Genomic DNA, 24,809 nt, shown 5'->3' with positions numbered 1-24,809 from the left:
TTCTATATTACTTGCGAACGCGTATACTTGCGTGAATATTAGTGCGTGTTTTCGCCCTAACAAGTTTTTGGCGCCGCTGCCGGGGACTCGACGTATTTGTTTAGTTTATGTACTTACCATCATTGGTCATTAGGACTCAGTGATTAGGACGTAGTAGTTACTTACTCTTTTCGGTTGTGTTTCAGGTACTTTAGCAAGCGTTTATGCAAACTCATTCTCGTGCTCACAAGAGGACTTTAGATACAACTGAGGAGACAAACAAAGTTCTTGATATTCCGGAGAAGTTAGATTTTGAGGATTCGGATTCAGGCGCTGAGCAGAAAGAACCAGTAAACATGGGAGATCGTATTGTTCAAGCTGATCCAGCTCTTATGGATTTTTCTCGGCCTAAAATTGATGATATTCAGTCAAGCATCCTTCATCCGGCTATTCAAGCTAACACCTTTGAAATCAAGCCGGGCACTATTCAGATGGTGCAGAATTCTGTTTCTTTTGGAGGAGCGGCAACTGAAGACCCCAACATGCACATAAGAAATTTTGTCGAGATCTGCAGCACTTTTAAGTATAATGGCGTGACTGATGAGGCTATCAAGTTGAGGCTTTTCCCATTCTCACTGAGGGATAAGGCTAAAGACTGGTTACATTCTGAACCAGCTGGGTCCATCACTATATGGCAAGATCTTGCGCAAAAGTTTCTGGTGAAGTTTTATCCAATGGCAAAGACTGCTGCTATGAGGAGTGCTCTTACTCAGTTTGCGCAGCAACCTACAGAATCTATGTGCGAGGCTTGGGAACGCTACAAGGAAATGTTGAGAAAATGTCCACATCATGGAATGCCGGATTGGATGGTAATCACTGGTTTTTATAATGGTTTGGGGGCCCAATCTCGGCCCATGCTCGATGCAGCAGCTGGAGGAGCCTTATGGGCTAAAAGCTATACTGAGGCGTATAATCTTATAGAGACAATGGCTGCAAATGAGCATCAAAACCTAACTCAAAGGATGACGTCAGGCAAGGTCGCAGGTATTCTGGAAGTTGATGCAGCCACCGCTATTGCAGCCCAGCTCCAAGCGCTATCAATGAAGGTTGATTCTCTGGCTACGTATGGAGTTAATCAAATAGCTATGGTTTGTGAGCTTTGTGCAGGTTCTCATGCTACGGATCAGTGTTCTCTTGTCAACGAATCTGTTCAGTATGTGAATAATTATCAGCGATAACAGCAGCCTGTGCCAGCGACCTATCATCCTAATAACAGAAATCATCCAAATTTCAGCTGGGGGAATAATCAGAATGCTATTCAGCCACCATATCAGCAAGGGGTGAGTAAACAGTTTAACCCACCTGGATTCCAGCAACCACAGCAGTATGCTACAAGGCAATCATATCCTCAACAGGGAAGTGCAGCTGCACCTACTAGTGCTGATTTTGAGGAACTTAAGCTGTTGTGTAAGAGTCAGGCGGTTTCTATCAAGACCTTGGAAAATCAAATCGGCCAATTAGCCAATGCAGTGCTCAATCGTCAACCTGGCACTCTTCCCAGTGACACGGAAGTACCAGGCAGGAAGGAAGCTAAAGAGCAAGTCAAGGCTATTACCTTAAGGTCTGGAAAAGTAGCTGAGGATGAAAAGGCAAAAGAAGTAGAAGCTGAAGTTAGAGATAAAGAATCTAAGAAAAAGGAGAAAGCGGAGGAACCAAGGAAGACTACTGTTGAACACACTCTGCCTGAGGCTAATACAGGGGAGAAACAGCTCTATCCTCCACCACCTTTTCCTAAGAGATTGCAGCAACTAAAGCTGGATAGACAGTTCGGGAAGTTTCTGGAGGTGTTCAAGAAACTTCACATCAATATACCTTTCGCTGAGGCTCTGGAACAAATGCCTAGTTATGCGAAGTTTATGAAGACTATTCTTTCAAGGAAGGTGAAACTGGATGACCTTGAAACCGTTGCTCTCACGGAAGAATGCAGCGCGGTTCTGCAACAAAAGTTACCACCAAAACTGAAAGATCCAGGAAGCTTCACCATTCCTTGCACCATTGGCAATCTAACTTTTGACAAGTGCCTTTGTGATTTGGGAGCAAGCATTAATCTGATGCCCTTGTCGATCTTTAAAAAGCTGGATCTGCCTGATCCAAAACCCACATACATGTCGCTACAATTGGCGGACCGTTCCATTACTTACCCAAGGGGCATAGTTGAGGATGTGCTCGTCAAGGTGGATAAGCTCTTCTTTCCAGCAGATTTTGTTATTCTGGATTTTGAGGAAGATAAGAAGATTCCCATAATCTTGGGGAGGCCTTTCTTGGCTACTGGTCGTACCTTGATAGATGTGCAAAAAGGGGAACTTACTATGCGGGTCCAAGATCAGGATGTGACCTTCAACGTATTCAAGGCAATGAAATTCCCTACAGAAGATGAGGAGTGCTTAAAAGTGGATGTGATTGATTCCGTGGTTACTTTGGAACTCGAGCACATGCTAATGTCTGATGCATTGGAAAAGGCCTTAGTGGGGGAATTTGACAGTGATGATGAAGATAGCAACGAGCAATTACAATATCTGAACGCTTCTCCCTGGAAGCGAAAGCTGGACATACCATTTGAATCTCTTGGTACTTCTGACCTTAAGAATGCTGAATGGAAGCTCAAACCATCAATAGAGGAAGCACCTACCTTGGAGCTCAAACCACTACTTGAACACTTGAGGTATGCTTTTTTAGGTGATTCATCTACGTTACCTGTTATTATTTCAGCTGACCTTTCAGGTAGTGAGGAAGACAAGCTCTTAAGGATTTTGAGAGAATTCAAATCGGCTATAGGATGGACCATAGCAGACATCAAGGGGATAAGTCCTTCATATTGTATGCATAAAATTCTGCTAGAGGAAGGTAGTAAGCCAACTGTGGAACAGCAACGAAGACTGAATCCCATCATGAAGGAGGTGGTGAAGAAAGAAATTCTGAAATGGCTAGATGCAGGCATCATTTATCCTATTTCTGACAGCTCGTGGGTGAGCCCCATACAATGTGTACCTAAGAAAGGAGGTATCACTGTGGTCGCAAATGAAAAGAATGAGCTCATCCCTACTCGAACAGTTACAGGATGGAGAGTATGCATGGATTATAGGAAATTGAACAAAGCCACAAGGAAGGATTACTTTCCTCTTCCATTTATTGATCAAATGCTTGACAGATTGGCGGGACATGAGTATTTTTGTCTTCTGGATGGTTATTCCGGGTATAATCAGATTTGTATTGCACCAGAGGATCAGGAAAAGACTACCTTCACTTGTCCGTTTGGCACATTTGCTTTTCGTAGAGTTTCGTTTGGGTTATGTGGCGCCCCGGCCACCTTTCAGAGATGTATGATGGCTATTGTTAGGTCCCAATTTGTTTGTAGAAGGGGGGGTTGAATGCAAACAATACCGTTTAATAGAGAATAAAATGCGGAATAAAATTGTGAAACAAAATTCAAGTTAAATAAAACTTTTATTAAACTTGAAAGGTGTTACAACTACGGTATCGGTTACAAGGGATTAATCTCAAATCAATTATTACAAATCTAGAATAAATTCAACATGAACTTTTTCTATTTTTGTAATTAAAAGATCAAATGCTAAATGCGATTTGAGATTAAGTTCTAGGGATTTTAATCCGCTAGATAGATACACAAGAACAAGATAAGTATTTCTAGTTGATTGGATTTAACTTTACAATCTAGAAATTGATCTTGAAGTTGCAGATGAGATGTAATGTTTTTCTGCTGCTTTTATCTTTTGTTCTTGTATTGTGTTCTGTTAGATTGGTTTTTGTAAGTGTTTTTGTGAATTGGATGCTTCTGCTTCTTTTAATCAACACAGCCGAGATCAATGAACTGGTATGACAATCCTTTGTCCAATAAGACTTTCGGTGTGACAATCTTTAGAGCTAGCAAGACAATTAAAATGAACTAGCAAGACTTTCGGTATGACAATCAATTGTCATACCGATTGTCATAGTAGTACAAATGAAATTGTCTTACTGAATTAATAAGTGATTTTAATCTAAATAATAATTCTATCAAGACAGTCAACTGAATTAGCATGACTTTCGGTATGACTATCAATTGTCATACCGATTGTCATACTAGTACAATTAGTTGTCTTTTTAGAATTAAAACAGATTTTAACCAATTAAAATTCTGTAAATCCTTAATATTAATTCTAAATTAATTAATCAATTTAATTCAATTAATCAATAAATTAATCCTTGCAGATATAATTTATTTTCTTAATTAAATTATATGACTTAATTAATTAATAGAGAATTAATACTAACCCTGAGCAGCATCCATTCTTCTGACAATCTTCTGAAAGTCACTGAGACTTATGAATCAATTCCGCCACTTCAATGCTGACACTCGATGTACTGTCTGGTTCATGAGTGACTAACTTTGGTGATGTTTCTTCATGTCTTGACTTCGATATTCTGATTGAATCCTTGTAATAAATGATACCTTGACGAGATCTCTGTCACTTGATTAAATCCACGATCTTGATTTATATCACTGAGGCATGATCAAATTCTTGAACTTCTTCCCGTGAATCTTCAAGTCTGCAGATGAACAATGTTTCTTTATTCTTTGACAGATGTTACATTGTGAGATCTCTCTGATGATTAATCCACTATTTACTTATTACATTCTTATTTGAGTTGAGTTAAATACTCGAATAAACGAGTAGGCTATGACATATGCCTTTCAATCTCCCCCTATTTGCTTGTTAGACAATAACAACAAATACCTAGAGGATAACTCAACTAACAAATAAGAAAAAGATATAAACAGTAATGTAAAGTAAATAGCAGAAAAGTTCTGGATTATATTTAACATTTTCCAGATTCCAAATGAAATTTACAAGTGAATACAAGATAGATGTTCCTCTAGCCTGAACATATAACTACATTAGACTATCTTGATTCATAAAGCTCTAATCATATTACATTGAGTTTGAGCTTATCTTCTCTTCTGACTTCACCTTCTTCTAAATCTTGAAGCAATTCCTTGTCAAAGACACGATCCTTTTCTGAAGTGAAGCTTGCTGGTCTGACTGGTTGAACTCCAACTGACTTCAGCTTATTCTTGAGTTGATTGTATCTTTTAATATTCTTTTCACAATAAGCTTGAATTAAGTCAGCAGCTTGAGTCTTCAACATGGATGAATATCCAGCAGTTCTCAAATGATGTTCCATCCAGACCAGATGCTTAGCTGAGTAGTCTTTAAGAGATTGTACATCTAGCTGACAGATTTGAAGACAATCAGACTTAAAGAATCTCACCTGATGAGGATTGTTGACCACTTGAGGACTAGCCCTGCTGGCAAACTCTTTAAGCCTTTCTCGAAGAACTTCATTCAATTCTGAGCTTCTTTTGACTTTGTTTAAAAGAACCCAAATCTCTGACAAAGAACGATTCTCAAATAGATGAAGTGACACCTTGAAAGATCCTTCACTCTAACAATATACAAAAATGCTCATCTCATTTAGGGATCTATCAAAAGCAGCTGTGATCCTTGAGACTTCAGTCTTGATAGCATTCATGTACATGTCATTGTTAGGATTTGAGATTTCCAGCTTGTCAAGAAGATGTAAGAACTGCCTATCATTGTTAGTGCTCAGCTGAGGCATATCAAGTACTCTCCTAGCTTCATCCCATTTTTCACCAATCTTTAGTCTGACATCTCTTCTCCTTTCTTGAGCCTTAATGTCATGAAGACGTTGCTTTTGAAGAGTTTCTGTTCTTTGTATGTCTTTCCTCCTGTCAATGATCTGAGAGACCTTCTTGAGTTCAGCTTCTTTTCTTTTCATCTCTGACTGCTCTTTCTGAAATTCTTTCTCAAACATAGGATCCACTGTATCTTCCTCTTCCCATTCTCCAAAATCACTTTCCTCTTCAGCTTCAAATAACCCATCTTTATCTTCCTGAACTGGTTCAGTGGGAATGTCAAAAATATCAAAGTCATCCTGTTCTCCACTGTAGTAGACATCATCAGCCTTTCCTTTATCTCCAGCAGAGGTATCTTTTTCCTTCCCTTTGGCACTACTCCCTTTCTTCTCCCCCTTAGTTGAGGGATCCTCTACTGACTTTCCTTTGGAACCTCTATCACCTCCAGAGCCTGATCCTCCACCAGACTGTCCTTCAAAATAAGCTCTTTGTTCTTCATTAGGGCAATGAGAATTTTTGATCATGAAATATAAGTGCTTCATCCCTTCATTGAGATGTTCCATGCCCGTTTCTATCTTTAGAAATCTTGAGGAGTCCAGTGAATGATTCATCTCAACGAGGTCTTCAAGAGAAGTCATTCTTGTATGTAGAGAGCAGAAGTTGGATATGTCATCAGCTGATAAAGTTGGAGTGTCCTGAATAGAATTGAGCTTTGGTATTACAGTGGTCTTTAGATCTGAGATGTCATTCCTTATGATTGCAATCTGATTGTTGACAGAGGTGGAAGAAGAAGACCGTTCAACCACTTGTGCTTTGAATGCTTGAGCTTCAACTTGGCTTTTAGCAAGTTCTTCTTTTAGGGCAGCAATCTGAGCTAACAGGTTTACAGTATCAGTGTCTGTGTGTGCTCTCACCTGAATTTCACTCGTGTTTGGTTCACTCACCTCACGTGCATGTGTTTCTCTCAATATAATTGCTCGTGAGGAGTCTTCCTGTTGCTGTTCTTCTGTACCTGCATTAAAAATCACCCTAGCCTCTTCAAGAGAGGTCAGTGGTGGTGCAATGGGAATTCACGAGTCCCGATCCTCAGTCAATACTATCAAAGCTTTTGGAATAGATGTCTGAATTGCTTCAGGGATAGATTGACCGAGTTGCCCTCCACTTTCTCCAGATAAATCTGCGAGTGGAGAATCCCATAAGGGAGCCAGAGGTGTTGGATCTGGGAGGGGAGAAAATGACTCTATTAAAGATGGCGGAGAGTCAGATTTTCCCTCTGAAGCATGTGACTGCTCTTCTGCCGTAACTATGGCAGGCACTGTAACCGACTCTACGTGCAATCCTCGCTGTGTGTCCTGAGTATGATCTGGGGAAGTGTATGGTTCCATTGTGAGTAATGGAATTGTGCTTGACTCAGTACAAGATGCCATGGCCCTATGACGAATTTCAATAGATGCATCCTGTTGAGAGAATGCCTCTAGTAACTGTTCATTGGCCATTTCAAAGTCCATGTCCTGTTGGGAGGACAAGGATGGGCTTTCAGATGCCTCAGAATATGTTCTTCTTTTCTTAGGAGGAGGCAGAGCTGAGGGTTCACTCATATTTAACAATGTACTACTTCCTAGTAATCTCCTGGGTAACATTTTAGACAGTGGGGGAGAGGTTGATGTAATAACCCCAATTTTTGAGAAATTTTGAAACCCTTATGAATAGTGTTTTTGCTGAACGAGAAAACTTTTCATGCCACACTATGTAGGGGTTCTGATATGGATATTCTGAGATTTTATTAGTACTTTATATGGGATATAAGTGTATGTAAAGATCGTCAGAATCCAATTCCGAACACTTTGATTTTTCCCGGAAATCCACTAGATACGGAGAGAATTGAGTATAAGGTAACATGATTAAAAGGATTTAAATTCAAGGATTATAAGAGAGGATCAAAAAAGGAATATAATGTATTGAGAAAGGTTAAGGGAACCCAAGTAATAAGATCCCGGGTATGATCCCTCAAACGATAAACGAGAACGAAAGTTAAGTGAACCGTATAACAGATCAGCGGTCATTAGCCAAGTAATTAAGAGCTAATCAAAGAGGTTAGTGATGATGATGTCACCACACCAACAAGAAGATGACAAGTGTGGGAAGATGACATAGGAGGATGACATAAGCATGACCAAAGGGAAGGTATTGTTGGTTGATTTCAAGCCACACAAATTTTACCATGGTTAAAAGGTAATTAACAAAACAAAAGGATATCAACCAAGCTTTTTATGCACAAAGATCAAGAAACCAAAGCAAGCTTCTCTCTCCCCCCTTTTCATCTTCTTCATTTCGAATTTTTCACCAAAATGGTGAATTAGAAATTCAAAACACAAGCTATACTCCATGGAAAATTATAAGGTTTGTTTCTTTGGATCCTATATTTCATAACTAAGAAGAGCAAGTAGTTTGAGTGCTTGAATCAAAGGTTTTCTATCTCAAACAAATCATTTTAGTTTAGGGTGAATAGTAACTTTCAAGAACAAATTTGTGATTCTTGATTTTATTTGCAAGGTCAAGGTAGCTTAAGCATATATTAAGGCTTCCATGGACATTCCAAGGATCTTTCATGGATTAAAAGCTTCAAGGAAGGTATAATCTCTTAACCAAGATTTGTTATTGAATGTTAAGAGCATAATATGAGTAATATAGTTCATGAGAGGCTTGATGGTTGTGTATGTAGAGATTAGTTGGTTTTGGGTTGTTTTTGGAGTTGTAAATCTTGGTTGTTGATTAATGAACTTAAGTGTAGTTTAAATTCATGATAAAGAATAGTATAAATTGTTAATGTTGAGTTGTTGGGGCTGTTATGATAAAGTATGGATGGAGTTTTGATTGGGTTGTGAATTGGGATTGATTGGTGGTTGAATTGGTTGGTAAAATTTTGGGAAATCGCGTAAACATAGCCGTCGTAATGTCCGATTTTCTTTGGACTGTTTTTGTGCATAACATTAGGACCCGAGAACCCACTGCTAGATTATGACCACTGCCATGTTTAGATAGCTCATGTTACGAGCTTCGTTTTGATATGTAGTTCGTTTGATTCCGATGTACGGTTTAGGAAAAACGACCGTTTTAAGTAACGGCGTTTCGCGAACGAAACATTTCCCCTCGCCTTACTTTGAAACCTTGGTTAAAGACCTTAAAGGACTAATTGGAGTATGAAACAATTATGTAAGGTGGATTAGGTAGTTGTTAAGGTACTCGCGAAAGAATCTCCATAAAACCCTTAATGGTTAATTTATTAAAAATGGTGGAGCCGAGAGTACTCGAGCGACTTAAGTAAACCGTTAAGCGCGAAAGCGAACATTAGGACTCTAAATGGTTAAAGTCTAGTTTCTTAAGCGACCGGGGTTTAATTCCGACTTATGTTGTTGTTCATAGGTTATCGGACCCACTCTAAGCGTAAGTCTATCCGGGAGCACTCAGGCAAGTATTCTATCCGTTATACTGTTGTTGTGATGTATACGCTTGTATATGCATTATCTTGCGATAGATGCATGTTGGTTATTTAGCAAATTCTTGCGATATATTGTAGCATGTGATATGGTATATATGCATGCCTGTTTCATATTCTTGAAATATATATCTGTTGGTTCAGTTGATAATACCTATGCTAGAGGATAGCGGTATCTTGCATACACCCTTAGTATAGGGACCCAAAGGTGAAAATATTTTCTAAAACCGGGAGTCGAGGATCCCGAGTAGAGTTTATATGGATATGGATATATATATATATATATATTTATATATATATATGGTTATAGTTTTTCCAAACTATTAATCGAATAAGGTTTATTCGATAACTTTAAACTTTATTTTATTATCGAGTATTATTTCAAATATTATTCGGAGGACTTATGACTCCTTTATTTTATTTAATGAATATTATTTATAATATTCATTCGAGGTATTATGACTCAGTTTATTTTATTTATTGAATATTAATTGAATATTCATTTGAGGATCTATGACTCCGATTATTTGCTGAAATATATTCTTTATTTTATTAAAGAATAAGGTGTTAATAATCAAACTTATTTTCGATTATTCAAATAAAGATAATACTTTCATATAAGTATATCTTTGGTTATTTAATACTCGTTTCAAGTATAAATTTTAATACTTCTACTTCAATTATTTTTATAAAGACTATTCTTCATGGGAATATTATTTAATTAATAATATTCAGATATTTTCTAATATTCTGGGGACTGATTTACTTCATTAAATCAGCCTTACTCCAAACACTCTTTAAAGTGTTTTCGAGTCTTCAAAATGGTTTTTAAAAGTCAGAGCGGATCCCAAAACTCATTTTTATATTTAAGATCTTCCTTTTTAAAGGGGATTTAAATACCCGCTCAAAAACCTGGGAAATCCGGCTCTGTGGTGTATTTTATATTCGCAACAAGGTTGCAGATTTGGTAAATGAATTGATTACTTGCCCAAAGTTCGGGAAGTAAGCCCCTCTCATTGAGTCGGCATAAGCGACAGGCCGAGGTACGGTCTATTATTGTGTAAGTGGCTCAGTGGGAGTCCATCAAATGCATAGGTGGCTGAGTGGCAGTCCAGCATAGGTCTTAATTATGACCAGGGTGATGACCAGTGGGGAATTCGTCCATCTACTAGTAGAAAAGGTTACTTATTGGTATCTTTGCCTGATCAGCGAGATATAGGGTTTATGCCAAAATTCTTTTCCTTTCCAAAATTCATTGGATGTTTTAAACTCTGTTCATACTTTGCATAACAGAGGTTCCAGGAAATGTTTAAAGGGATATATATATGTGGATATATATATATATATCGGGGCTAAATAAAGTATCTCATAACTTTTTCATTCAATAATATTTCAAAGATTGAATCTATTCAAGTCTTATCTTGTGGTCTCATCAGTGGGATGAACTTTTGAAATTGATTATAACTTGAACGGTGGTAGTTCAAGTAGTATTTGGGAATGATATAAGTGTAGCGAAGTATTTGGTAACTTCATCTTTTAAACTTATATCTAATTAATAATTGTCTTATGAATGACAAAGATTTTCAGAAAAACGTTGAGACAAGGTTAGATATATGAGATCACCTTGCAACGATATTTTTATACAGTTATACAATGGGACTTTGTGTATATTATGCATGGAAGAGGACTTCCATCATTTTGAAAAGTATATATGTATATATACTGAATATTTTGCGACTTCATCGCATTAAGATATCAAACTTGGTTCATTTCTTTTGACCAAGATTTTCATGAGTATTATGAGTAGACTCATATACTATTAATCATTATACATATTATTTTGGTGGGCTTGCTGCTCACCCTTGCTTTCTTCTTTCATCACACAACAACAGATAGAAAAGATGAACAGAACCAAGCTCCCGATTCGCAAGCGATTAGGAGACGTTCCGCAGTTTTCTAGAAGCATTGATGCCGCCGTAGCTGAGGTAGGAACTACCAATAGGCTAGGCTTTCAACTTTTGATGGACCAGATTTATTTATATTTATGAATTGTAATAATGGCAAAGAAATGTAAATTTATTCAGAAAACCTTTTAAGGTGTATTGGCAGATAATTGTGGAATAAAATGACTTGTGGTTATTTTTGGATGTTCATCTCTGAGACTATAACGTGTGGTGTGTGTGTTTATTATGGGGTCACAGTACAGAGTAGTTGAGTAATTATTAAGATTGGGTGTTATTAAGGGAAATGGAACTCGTGACGACCCGGATCCCCGACCCCGGATCTGGGGGTGTTACAGAAATGGTATCAGAGCTAAGCGTTATAAACCTCAGAGATGATGGGACGTTAAGATAATAAGTTCACTAAGATAATAAGAACTCTTGCCAAGTTCATAGTCGGACTACCTAACGTAGTACTGACAGTTAAAACCCTTATGGGAACCCTTATAAATGTAGCGATAGAAGCGTAGTTCGTTATCGTATATGGTAGCGGGACTCCGAACCCTGAAGTTGAGGAACATCAACGCGATGATGTTTTATTATTTATTGGGGATCAGATTATGGATCCGATAGAGCATCCTAACGCGGGACCGGATGATGTTGATATTGAGGATGTAGCGGTTGAGGATGTTGTCCTAGAGGGATAGTTGTTGAGGAGGATCCCATGGAGGATCCTGACAAGATTGGATAAAGGACCACTGATGAATTGATGACCATGGTTAGGTCGACTACCAGAGGTAGGATTGGCCGGTCACTACCGGAGGTTCGTTCAAGTTTGTAAAGATAGTAACCCCTTTAACGCGGCTTACTCGTAAGACTGAGAAGTTCGAATGGACAGAGAAATGCGAGAACAGCTTTCAAGAACTGAAGCAGAGGTTGGTGATGGCCCCTATGCTGGCATTGCCGGATGAAAAAGGAGATTTTGTGATTTGTAAGTGACGCTTCGCATAAGGAATTAGGGTGCTTCTTAGCACAGCAAGATAATCGCGTCTGCGTCAAGACAATTAAGGTAATATGAAATTTGATATCACCGCCCATGAGCTTAGGCTCGTGGCAATAGTTTTACCCTAAAGATTGGAGGCACTACTTGTATGGAGAGAAGTGCAAGATTTACACAAACCATAGGAGCTCTAGTACCTTTTTACGTAGAAAGAGCTCAATATATGCCAGAGGAGGCAGTTAGAGCTAATCAAGAATAATGATTGGGAGATTCTTTATCATTCGGGGAAAGCCAATATGGTGGCTGATGCCCTTAGTAAAAAGGAGAGACTCAAGATGATAATGTCTTTTGGAGAGTTTATAAGAGATTTTGAGAAAATAGAAATAAAAGTGAAGGTAACCGGAGCCGGTACCGAAAAGCTGTTTGAGATTGCAATACAGCTCGAATTATTGGAAAAGATCATATTGTGCCAGAAAAAGTTATGAATGAAGGCAGAGAGCCAACAATTAGATAAAAGATTAATATCGAGAAAGATGGTAAGGGAATAATGAGGTATTCCTATAGAATTTGGGGTTCCAAATGTTTAAGAGCTTAAAGATGAAATCTTAGATGAAAGCTAGTTTGAGGAATAAGAGTTAGAGCAAACCCTGAATGTGATAGTCAGGGAGGACGCCATCAAGATAGAAGGAACCCATAACATAATGAAGTGGAAAATGAGGATTTTAACGTACAAGATAACCCCAAGTATGGGAGAAGGATGAAACATTCCATACTAAGGAAATGGAAAGTCGAGTAAGGAAAGGAGACCCGAGACGGTACTCCAATATGGCAATTCATGGACCTGTCTAAAGAGAACTTAGACTATTATCCCCAACCACCACCCTGAGGGGACAATGCGGCAGGAAATTCTTTCATGACCTTTAAAGCGTTAAGCTCTCAGAGTTCCAAGGAACAAGTTGACCTAGTCGAGGCAAGAGCCTGGCTAAAGGAAATATAGGAATCATTTGAGATTCTAAATGATTGACGAACCACAAAGGACTATTTTTGTCACTTACCCTCCTAAGAGAGAGGCCACCCGCTGGTGAAAGACCAAGAAAGGTACGGAGCCAGAGGTTATGATAAACTGATTAAAGTTCAGCCAATTGTTTTCGGGAAAGTAATTCCCAAGGTTATGGAGAGAGTGTAAAAGCTTTAGAGCCAGAACAAAGGCAGACGAGTATGATGAATTGTGAATTTAAGTTGTAAAAGTTGTCAAGATTCGTTCTAAGGACACGAATCCGGAATGACGGGATGTTTGAAATCAATGTTTATGTTATGTTGGTTCATGAAATAATGATAAGAGAAAGGGAAATAAAAAGGGACTGAAGTGGAAAGGGATATAAAGGCAAAAGAGTTTGATGTATGATAAGGGAGTCGGGTATGAGGAAACCCTAAAGACTCATAGCAATAGAAATAGAAAAGTATGTAATCGTCAGGATGATGATGATCCACCATGAGTTAAAATTGATGGTTGAAGGCATAAGAGATACATATATATTGTACCCCCTTTAAGTTGGGAGGATTCGAGGAAACCTTGAGATAGTTCGAAGGATAAATATTGAGACACGGATAGACTGAGGAGACAAGAAAGTAAGAAATCAGGAAAAAAAAATTGGATGAAGGAAGTGACCTTCAATAATGTGAAATGTAAGACCGGTGGCTCGATACCCAGAAAGGGAGACGCCAGGTATGAGAGATATCCCAACATTGAGATGACTGTGGAGATAAACAACAAAAGTAAATAAGGAATTATTAAGAAGAGGTTCACGTTGAACATGACCAATATCTTCCAGAACATCCATGTTATCATTACCAAATCAGGAAAGAAAAGCGGATGACCATTGTTATCTTTTGGAGGCCATATGGATTGACCTCAATTTGAATAAGGATGTTATTATGAAGTTAGGTATAGACTATCGAGGTGGGAATGATTGAATAGGACACCCTTATCAGGGATATATGACTTGGGTTATCCATAGAAGGATGCAGGTACCTTTTAAAGGTGGAATTAAGGCTAGAACATCGGTAACTTAAAATGAATCCTAGGGGAATGCATAAAGGTTTGCATTTCACCCTTAATAGGGACGGTATGAGTTTTGACAGTATGATTTGGAAAGGGTTAAGGTAACAATAACCTTTAAGAATTAGTGGAGAAATTTTCAGAAATATATAGACAATGGTTCTAGTAATAGTAAATGGTATTTTGATATGCCCTGTATTTAGGGAACACAGGAGGAACGATTGAAGGATAACCTTAGAGGTTTCCAAGGAGAAAGGTAATATTCAAAATTCTCAGGAATAAAAATGTGGATAAAGGAAATATGACGTAATTATAATGATGCCAAGTGGGGCACGTGTTAAACCACGAGAAAGTATGGATCGAAACAGTAATGGTCGAAATTGTTCAGGGCAATTAGGACTTAAGATAAAAGATGTTCTAAGTATGATTGAGAGTCAGTCTTGACAGTGATTAGCCTCTAAAGACTGAGGCAATAACTTATGGAAAAATGGTGATATTTTTTTTCCCATCTGATTTTAAGGAAAACATCTTCACTCAAGCAGTAATCGGAAATAAGGTAGAAAATTTATTTGGAGGTGGTTAAAATGACATTGACTGTAAGGAAATTTTACTATCAGGAAAGGCCAAAGAGGTGGCCGACACTTTAAAGATAAGTGGATAATTATAGGCGCGTGTGCCAAAAGAAAACAGTGATGATGGTTAAAAATGTGAAGGTTGAATTATGGTTTGGATGATTGACATTCCTTCTGATGACTGTGCAATACCCAACCGTAATAGTAGTTGGTAAAGGTTTAATTCGTGTAATCGCCATGAACGGGCTATCTATCTTAGGAGGTCCTATCTTGGGATAAGCCAGGACCATGTTTCCAAAAGGACTAGACGAACCTTTGAGTAAGTCTTCTATTTAAGGCATATGATTTAGAATGGTATTAACCTGCTATCGTTGCTTTGAGCGAAACTCTTCTGCAATTTTATCTGCTTCATGTCATGTATGTATGTCAGAATCAGGAGTGTACTCCATGAATCAAGAATGGTGATTATGTTAACTCCTTAGAAGAATTAGATACGACATATATGGACTCTGTATGGTTAAATATTAAGATTTCATGGAAAGTGAATGATGACAGTAGTTCAGTTGTGGACCATAGTAAGGCAGCAATGATTCTGCGAGTAATGAGCTGGTTACAACCGTGAGAGTTGTATTGGAATGGGTGTTGAGATTGAGTACCACTAATCGGGTAGTGGTAGTGTATAAGTTATCATTGATAGACTAATTAAGTAGAGTATCTACCTATTGAATATTTATTCCCTCTTATGAAAAGAGAGTCGTATTACTATATGAGGAAGGTTGCGGTGCAAACATAGAATTCTATTAACGATGATGTCTAGAATGAGATCCCAGATTCGATTTTCGATATCAAGGGAGTTTCAAAGGTGATTATGTATAAGCTCGAGGAAGAGTGTGGGTCCATAGAATGATGGACGGGATAGCGAAAATATTTAGGCACGTGAAATGCGATGCTATAATACTTGTTGTTGATATAAATACATATATGTTTTGTTCTTCTATGACAAACCTCTATAGTTCAGAGGTAGATTCCAAGCCAGATATTTTATGGCAATAAATTTTTTTATGAATATACAATTCTCTTCAGTTCGTTCTCTTCTCTTCTTTTCATTTCATGTAATCTGAGAAGAACAACCCTTCCAGAAAGGGGAGGTATTGCCGAATGACTATCTATCTGTGTGATAGAAGCCTAGTAGGATACCATCTATTGTTTAATTGCTTGTCAAGTACTAAAGGCTGGCCACCTTCTGTACTAACTATGCAATAGGACAAGTGTTCGTGATCATAGTGATCTCTCAACAAATTCCTTTACTTCTATTTGATTGATCAAATTCCGGAAAATAGAAACAACTGAAAAAGGAGTAATAAAGTGGTGGTAGTATGCGGAATGGGAACACGTTCGTGATACTAAGGTTGACGTGGTTATTAAAAGGTTATAGAACGATAACGAGCAAAAGTATAACCAGTATAATATTAGGAACGGAAGGTGATAGCGATTACGAACTGGAAAAGAATGGGTATTGAGAAGCAAGAGCTCTAATGATTGGAAGCTATGATGAGAGTCTGTGTAATAGACTTGAAAGAATTTGGAATGATCACTTAATTCGGATTGAGTTATCTTACGACAATAGATCATATGTCATTATCGAGATGTCGCCTTATGAGATCCTTGAAGGAAGACAATGTCGATCTCCCTTATGTTAGGATGAAGTTGTAGAGCGCAAGATGCTCGGACCCGCAGTAGTCCAAAGGACCAAGGGTATGATAGATCTAATCAGAGGACGGCTGGTAGTAGCCCAAGATGGACATGATAAGTATGTTGATTTGACACGAAAGGACAAAGAGTATGAAATAGGGGACCTATAATGTTATAGGTATCCCTTGGAAATGATTGATGAGGTTCGGAAAGGAAGGAAAGCTAAGTCTACAATTTGTTGGACCCTTGGATATATTAAGACGTTTGGGAAGTTAGCATATGAGCTAGCCCCAACCCCGAACATGTAGCAGGTCGTAACGTGTTTCACGTATCAATGTTAAGGAAGTGAAATTCAGATGCCAGATAAATAGAGGCATATGAGCGCATAGATATGTAACCCGACGTAACCTATATGGAGCAACCAGGAAGGGTTATAGAGTGAAAAGGGAACAAGTGCTTTGGAGAAGGGTTATCAAACTATTCGGAGTTTGATGGAAGAACCACAATGTGGGAAAATTTACTTGAGAGTTAGAAAATGTAATGCTAAGAAAGTATCCCCATTTGTTTTCTATTTGATTCCGGGACGGAATCCTTTTAAGGAGGGGAGACTGTAATAACCCCAATTTTTGAGAAATTTTGAAACCCTTATGAATAGTGTTTTTGCTGAACGAGAAAACTTTTCATGCCACACTATGTAGGGGTTCTGATATGGATATTCTGAGATTTTATTAGTACTTTATATGGGATATAAGTGTATGTAAAGATCGTCAGAATCCAATTCCGAACACTTTGATTTTTCCCGGAAATCCACTAGATACGGAGAGAATTGAGTATAAGGTAACATGATTAAAAGGATTTAAATTCAAGGATTATAAGAGAGGATCAAAAAAGGAATATAATGTATTGAGAAAGGTTAAGGGAACCCAAGTAATAAGATCCCGGGTATGATCCCTCAAACGATAAACGAGAACGAAAGTTAAGTGAACCGTATAACAGATCAGCGGTCATTAGCCAAGTAATTAAGAGCTAATCAAAGAGGTTAGTGATGATGATGTCACCACACCAACAAGAAGATGACAAGTGTGGGAAGATGACATAGGAGGATGACATAAGCATGACCAAAGGGAAGGTATTGTTGGTTGATTTCAAGCCACACAAATTTTACCATGGTTAAAAGGTAATTAACAAAACAAAAGGATATCAACCAAGCTTTTTATGCACAAAGATCAAGAAACCAAAGCAAGCTTCTCTCTCCCCCCTTTTCATCTTCTTCATTTCGAATTTTTCACCAAAATGGTGAATTAGAAATTCAAAACACAAGCTATACTCCATGGAAAATTATAAGGTTTGTTTCTTTGGATCCTATATTTCATAACTAAGAAGAGCAAGTAGTTTGAGTGCTTGAATCAAAGGTTTTCTATCTCAAACAAATCATTTTAGTTTAGGGTGAATAGTAACTTTCAAGAACAAATTTGTGATTCTTGATTTTATTTGCAAGGTCAAGGTAGCTTAAGCATATATTAAGGCTTCCATGGACATTCCAAGGATCTTTCATGGATTAAAAGCTTCAAGGAAGGTATAATCTCTTAACCAAGATTTGTTATTGAATGTTAAGAGCATAATATGAGTAATATAGTTCATGAGAGGCTTGATGGTTGTGTATGTAGAGATTAGTTGGTTTTGGGTTGTTTTTGGAGTTGTAAATCTTGGTTGTTGATTAATGAACTTAAGTGTAGTTTAAATTCATGATAAAGAATAGTATAAATTGTTAATGTTGAGTTGTTGGGGCTGTTATGATAAAGTATGGATGGAGTTTTGATTGGGTTGTGAATTGGGATTGATTGGTGGTTGAATTGGTTGGTAAAATTTTGGGAAATCGCGTAAACATAGCCGTCGTAATGTCCGATTTTCTTTGGACTGTTTTTGTGCATAACATTAGGACCCGAGAACCCACTGCTAGATTATGACCACTGCCATGTTTAGATAGCTCATGTTACGAGCTTCGTTTTGATATGTAGTTCGTTTGATTCCGATGTACGGTTTAGGAAAAACGACCGTTTTAAGTAACGGCGTTTCGCGAACGAAACATTTCCCCTCGCCTTACTTTGAAACCTTGGTTAAAGACCTTAAAGGACTAATTGGAGTATGAAACAATTATGTAAGGTGGATTAGGTAGTTGTTAAGGTACTCGCGAAAGAATCTCCATAAAACCCTTAATGGTTAATTTATTAAAAATGGTGGAGCCGAGAGTACTCGAGCGACTTAAGTAAACCGTTAAGCGCGAAAGCGAACATTAGGACTCTAAATGGTTAAAGTCTAGTTTCTTAAGCGACCGGGGTTTAATTCCGACTTATGTTGTTGTTCATAGGTTATCGGACCCACTCTAAGCGTAAGTCTATCCGGGAGCACTCAGGCAAGTATTCTATCCGTTATACTGTTGTTGTGATGTATACGCTTGTATATGCATTATCTTGCGATAGATGCATGTTGGTTATTTAGCAAATTCTTGCGATATATTGTAGCATGTGATATGGTATATATGCATGCCTGTTTCATATTCTTGAAATATATATCTGTTGGTTCAGTTGATAATACCTATGCTAGAGGATAGCGGTATCTTGCATACACCCTTAGTATAGGGACCCAAAGGTGAAAATATTTTCTAAAACCGGGAGTCGAGGATCCCGAGTAGAGTTTATATGGATATGGATATATATATATATATATTTATATATATATATGGTTATAGTTTTTCCAAACTATTAATCGAATAAGGTTTATTCGATAACTTTAAACTTTATTTTATTATCGAGTATTATTTCAAATATTATTCGGAGGACTTATGACTCCTTTATTTTATTTAATGAATATTATTTATAATATTCATTCGAGGTATTATGACTCAGTTTATTTTATTTATTGAATATTAATTGAATATTCATTTGAGGATCTATGACTCCGATTATTTGCTGAAATATATTCTTTATTTTATTAAAGAATAAGGTGTTAATAATCAAACTTATTTTCGATTATTCAAATAAAGATAATACTTTCATATAAGTATATCTTTGGTTATTTAATACTCGTTTCAAGTATAAATTTTAATACTTCTACTTCAATTATTTTTATAAAGACTATTCTTCATGGGAATATTATTTAATTAATAATATTCAGATATTTTCTAATATTCTGGGGACTGATTTACTTCATTAAATCAGCCTTACTCCAAACACTCTTTAAAGTGTTTTCGAGTCTTCAAAATGGTTTTTAAAAGTCAGAGCGGATCCCAAAACTCATTTTTATATTTAAGATCTTCCTTTTTAAAGGGGATTTAAATACCCGCTCAAAAACCTGGGAAATCCGGCTCTGTGGTGTATTTTATATTCGCAACAAGGTTGCAGATTTGGTAAATGAATTGATTACTTGCCCAAAGTTCGGGAAGTAAGCCCCTCTCATTGAGTCGGCATAAGCGACAGGCCGAGGTACGGTCTATTATTGTGTAAGTGGCTCAGTGGGAGTCCATCAAATGCATAGGTGGCTGAGTGGCAGTCCAGCATAGGTCTTAATTATGACCAGGGTGATGACCAGTGGGGAATTCGTCCATCTACTAGTAGAAAAGGTTACTTATTGGTATCTTTGCCTGATCAGCGAGATATAGGGTTTATGCCAAAATTCTTTTCCTTTCCAAAATTCATTGGATGTTTTAAACTCTGTTCATACTTTGCATAACAGAGGTTCCAGGAAATGTTTAAAGGGATATATATATGTGGATATATATATATATCGGGGCTAAATAAAGTATCTCATAACTTTTTCATTCAATAATATTTCAAAGATTGAATCTATTCAAGTCTTATCTTGTGGTCTCATCAGTGGGATGAACTTTTGAAATTGATTATAACTTGAACGGTGGTAGTTCAAGTAGTATTTGGGAATGATATAAGTGTAGCGAAGTATTTGGTAACTTCATCTTTTAAACTTATATCTAATTAATAATTGTCTTATGAATGACAAAGATTTTCAGAAAAACGTTGAGACAAGGTTAGATATATGAGATCACCTTGCAACGATATTTTTATACAGTTATACAATGGGACTTTGTGTATATTATGCATGGAAGAGGACTTCCATCATTTTGAAAAGTATATATGTATATATACTGAATATTTTGCGACTTCATCGCATTAAGATATCAAACTTGGTTCATTTCTTTTGACCAAGATTTTCATGAGTATTATGAGTAGACTCATATACTATTAATCATTATACATATTATTTTGGTGGGCTTGCTGCTCACCCTTGCTTTCTTCTTTCATCACACAACAACAGATAGAAAAGATGAACAGAACCAAGCTCCCGATTCGCAAGCGATTAGGAGACGTTCCGCAGTTTTCTAGAAGCATTGATGCCGCCGTAGCTGAGGTAGGAACTACCAATAGGCTAGGCTTTCAACTTTTGATGGACCAGATTTATTTATATTTATGAATTGTAATAATGGCAAAGAAATGTAAATTTATTCAGAAAACCTTTTAAGGTGTATTGGCAGATAATTGTGGAATAAAATGACTTGTGGTTATTTTTGGATGTTCATCTCTGAGACTATAACGTGTGGTGTGTGTGTTTATTATGGGGTCACAGTACAGAGTAGTTGAGTAATTATTAAGATTGGGTGTTATTAAGGGAAATGGAACTCGTGACGACCCGGATCCCCGACCCCGGATCTGGGGGTGTTACAGTTGAGATAGAATGTGACTCTGTGTTTGGCTTTATGACCTGGGATTGAAGCTGTGGTTCTACAACTTCATGGTCAGCCCTATCAACCACTGGGGGTCTTTCAACAGAAGTAGGAAGAGAGTGAGAGTGAGGAATTACTACCTGTAATGGAAGAGCCTGGGTGGCTTGAACCACTGGAGGTTGAGGTTGCTGTTCATGGCCGGGAAGATTGAAAATAGGTAAAGGAATATAAGTGGCCATGAAAGCAGATACAAGTACTGGAACTTGCATGAATTTGAAGGTTGTGTCTTGGCGAGTGTAAATCTTTTTGCTAACTGGAGGGGGTTCGGTTACCGCAGAGTTAGCAAAAAGGGCTTTGTGTTCAGGTGAGAGAAGATGATCTGCTATAAGCATGAGAAAACGAGCATAGTAACATGATACCCTACGATTTGTAGAATGATCACGTAAAGCAGAAGTTAGACGTCTCAAGAGAATGGGAAAAAGTAGTTTGCCAAAATTGATCCTTTGATTGAAAACAACCGCAAGACCAATATACTGCAGAGTGGAAGTGATGTTATGAAAATTGGATTTTGTGCAGTTGGCAAACACTTTGGAAAGTGTATCGAAGAAAATATCCCATTCAGACACCAAATTTGATTTAGAAAGTTTGGTTAAATTGATCACCCCCTGATAGTGAATAGCATGGAAAAAATTTGTGATATCATTTTCAGAGGGTAAATTACAGAAATTGTCAAGTGGAAAATTTAGCGCACGATTGACGACTGTTTCATCAACTACATACTGTGTGTTTGCCACGGTGAATGAAAAAGATTTTGAATCATCGGCCACAGTAGAGGTTGTGCAAATCAGTCTAAGAAGATCGATATTTAAAATCACATTTGATTTAATAGCAGAGCTAACAATCGAATGGTCATTTAAAAATCTAATACAAGGCTTAAAATTTTCAACATCACATTTTTCCGGATTAAAATAACCAACCTGATTATGCGCGACAAGTTGGAAATTGAGAGCCATTTTAAAATAATAATAAGACACACACTTTCAGAATTTTAAGAATAATATTAAGAAAATTTGAATTAATTAAATTAATTTAATAATTCGAATTAAATTAATTATAATCGAAAAATTTAGACAGGAATGTATCTCGTTAAAATCTATAACTCACAAATCCAGATGACACAAGCCAAACGACACAAATCAGAAATAAAAATAAAACAAAAAAAAGTTTCAAAATCAACCAACACAAATGGAATTTGAAGGGGCAAACTGATTAATCACAGATTTTGAAAATTTGGACAGCACTCCTGTATGTATATATATGTAAGTATATATCACAGGAGTGAAGATTAAGTTTGCTGAGTAAAAACTCGAGCAAGGAAAGGGACAGGTCTATTGATTTGGTTCGAAGAGAGAGAAGAGAGAAAGTGAAGAGAGACTGATTGTTTGAATGGGAAAAAAAATTGAACTGCTTAAATGGAATTAACTGCTGAAACAAAACAAACGCCTTTATATATAACAGCTGGTATGACAATCCGGGATTGTCATACCGATTGTCATACCAGTATAAAATGAAATAGAATATATATATATACATATTGTTTATAACTGGCAAGACAATTGATAGTCATACCGATTGTCTTGCCAGTATAAACTATACCGACATATACAAACATATACAAACATATACTGAAATGACTTTCAGCAAGACAATTTAATTGTCTTGCCGATTGTCATTGCAGTAGAAAATAAAATAAAATAAAAAAGAACAGACTTCTATATATGTACTGAAACTATATTACAAAATAGTAAAACTGAAATAAAAACTTATAATTTTTACAGAAACAAAGACAATATATCAAAATTTATTATTTTTATTCCAAAAATAGATTTCTATTGAATTTTAGCAAATAAAATTCATAGAAAAATATTTTTAGAGGAAATAAAATATTCTGAGGTATTTTAAATTAACAAGTAGGGAAAATAAAAAATAAAAATAGATAAGATAATATATATTACATAGAAATAAGCAAGAAATATGATAAAATGATAAAATAAATTTGCAAATGAATTTTTCATTTATGAAAAATTCATTTGTAAATTCATTCAAGAACAGATCTCAGATATTAACTAAATTAATCACTAAAACTATTCAACATGCCCAATTTACCAACTAATCTGGTAAATGTGGATTCGTCAAGTGGTTTAGTGAAAATATCTGCTATTTGTTCTTCTGTTGGAACAAAAAATAGTTCAACAGTACCATTCATGACGTGCTCTCTAATAAAATGATACCTGATGTCAATGTGCTTTGTCCTCGAGTGCTGCACAGGGTTGTTGGTGATGGCTATTGCACTTGTATTGTCACATAAAATAGGAATTTTGTTCAATACAGAGCCATAGTCTCGTAGTTGGTTCCTAATCCACAAGATCTGAGCACAGCAGCTTCCAGCAGCAATGTATTCAGCCTCGGCCGTTGAGTTGGAAACTGTTTGTTGTTTCTTGCTGTACCATGAGACTAGTCTGCTGCCTAGGAATTGACAACTCCCTGAGGTGCTTTTCCTATCAACAACACTTCCTGCATAATCTGAATCTGTATATCCGACAAGGTTAAACCCAGATTCTTTAGGGTACCAAATACCTAGATTTGGTGTTCCCTTAAGATATCTTAAGATTCGTTTAACAGCAACGAGATGAATATCTCTAGGATCCTCTTGGAACCTTGCACATAAGCATGTAGCATACATAATATCTGGTCTACTTGCAGTAAGATAGAGTAACGATCCAATCATACCTCTGTAGCTTGTGACATCTACCTTAATGGAGTTTTCACATGGTCCAAGCTTGACAGCTGTAGTTGATGGAGTCCTTGCTGATGCAGAATCCTCTAGATTGTACTTTTTGAGGAGTTCCTTGAGATACTTGGATTGACAAATAAATATTCCATCTAACCTTTGATTTACTTGTAATCCAAGAAAGAACTTTAGCTCTCCCATCATGCTCATTTCAAACTTGCTGTGCATTAACTTAGCAAATCTCTTACAGAGATTATCATTAGTAGACCCAAATATTATATCATCCACATAGACTTGGACTAATATAGTATCATTCTTATGTTTTTTAGAAAAGAGAGTTTTGTCTATGACACCTCTAATAAAGCTATTTTCAATAAGAAATTCAGAGAGAGTGTCATACCATTTTCTTGGAGACTGTTTTAGCCCATAGATAGCCTTGAAAAGAAAGAAGACAAAATCCAAATGATCTGGATCTTTAAAACCAGGAGGTTGCTCTACATATACCTCTTCATCCAGCTTTCCATTCAGAAAGGCGCTCTTGACATCCATTTGATAAACTTTAAAGTTTGAAAATGCTGCGAATGCCAGAAATATCCTGATGGCCTCAAGTCTAGCCACTGGAGCATAGGTTTCATCATAATCAATGCCTTCAGCTTGAGAATACCCTTTAGCTACCAGTCTTGCCTTGTTTCTTGTAACCACACCATCTTCATCTAGTTTATTCCTGAATACCCACCTAGTACCAACAACTTTCTTGTGTACAGGCCTAGGTACCAGTTTCCAGACTTGTTGACTTTCAAACTGATTGAGTTCATCTTGCATAGCAATC

The 24,809-nt window shown here is 37.0% G+C and overlaps 1 non-coding gene across 1 annotated transcript; it reads right to left on the bottom strand.

The window, feature by feature from the left end:
• Positions 1–728: 728 nt before the first annotated feature.
• On the bottom strand, positions 729–835 carry LOC141709590 (small nucleolar RNA R71). The gene has a single exon (XR_012570157.1). It is a non-coding gene; the product is annotated as a small nucleolar RNA R71 (small nucleolar RNA).
• Between the last annotated feature and the right edge of the window lie 23,974 nt (positions 836–24,809).

Source organism: Apium graveolens, chromosome 2, assembly GCF_009905375.1.
Source record: "Apium graveolens cultivar Ventura chromosome 2, ASM990537v1, whole genome shotgun sequence".
Classification (NCBI taxonomy): Eukaryota; Viridiplantae; Streptophyta; class Magnoliopsida; order Apiales; family Apiaceae; genus Apium; species Apium graveolens.
The sequence above is the reverse complement of the archived record's forward strand: the minus strand, read 5'-3'. Positions and strand labels throughout refer to the sequence as shown.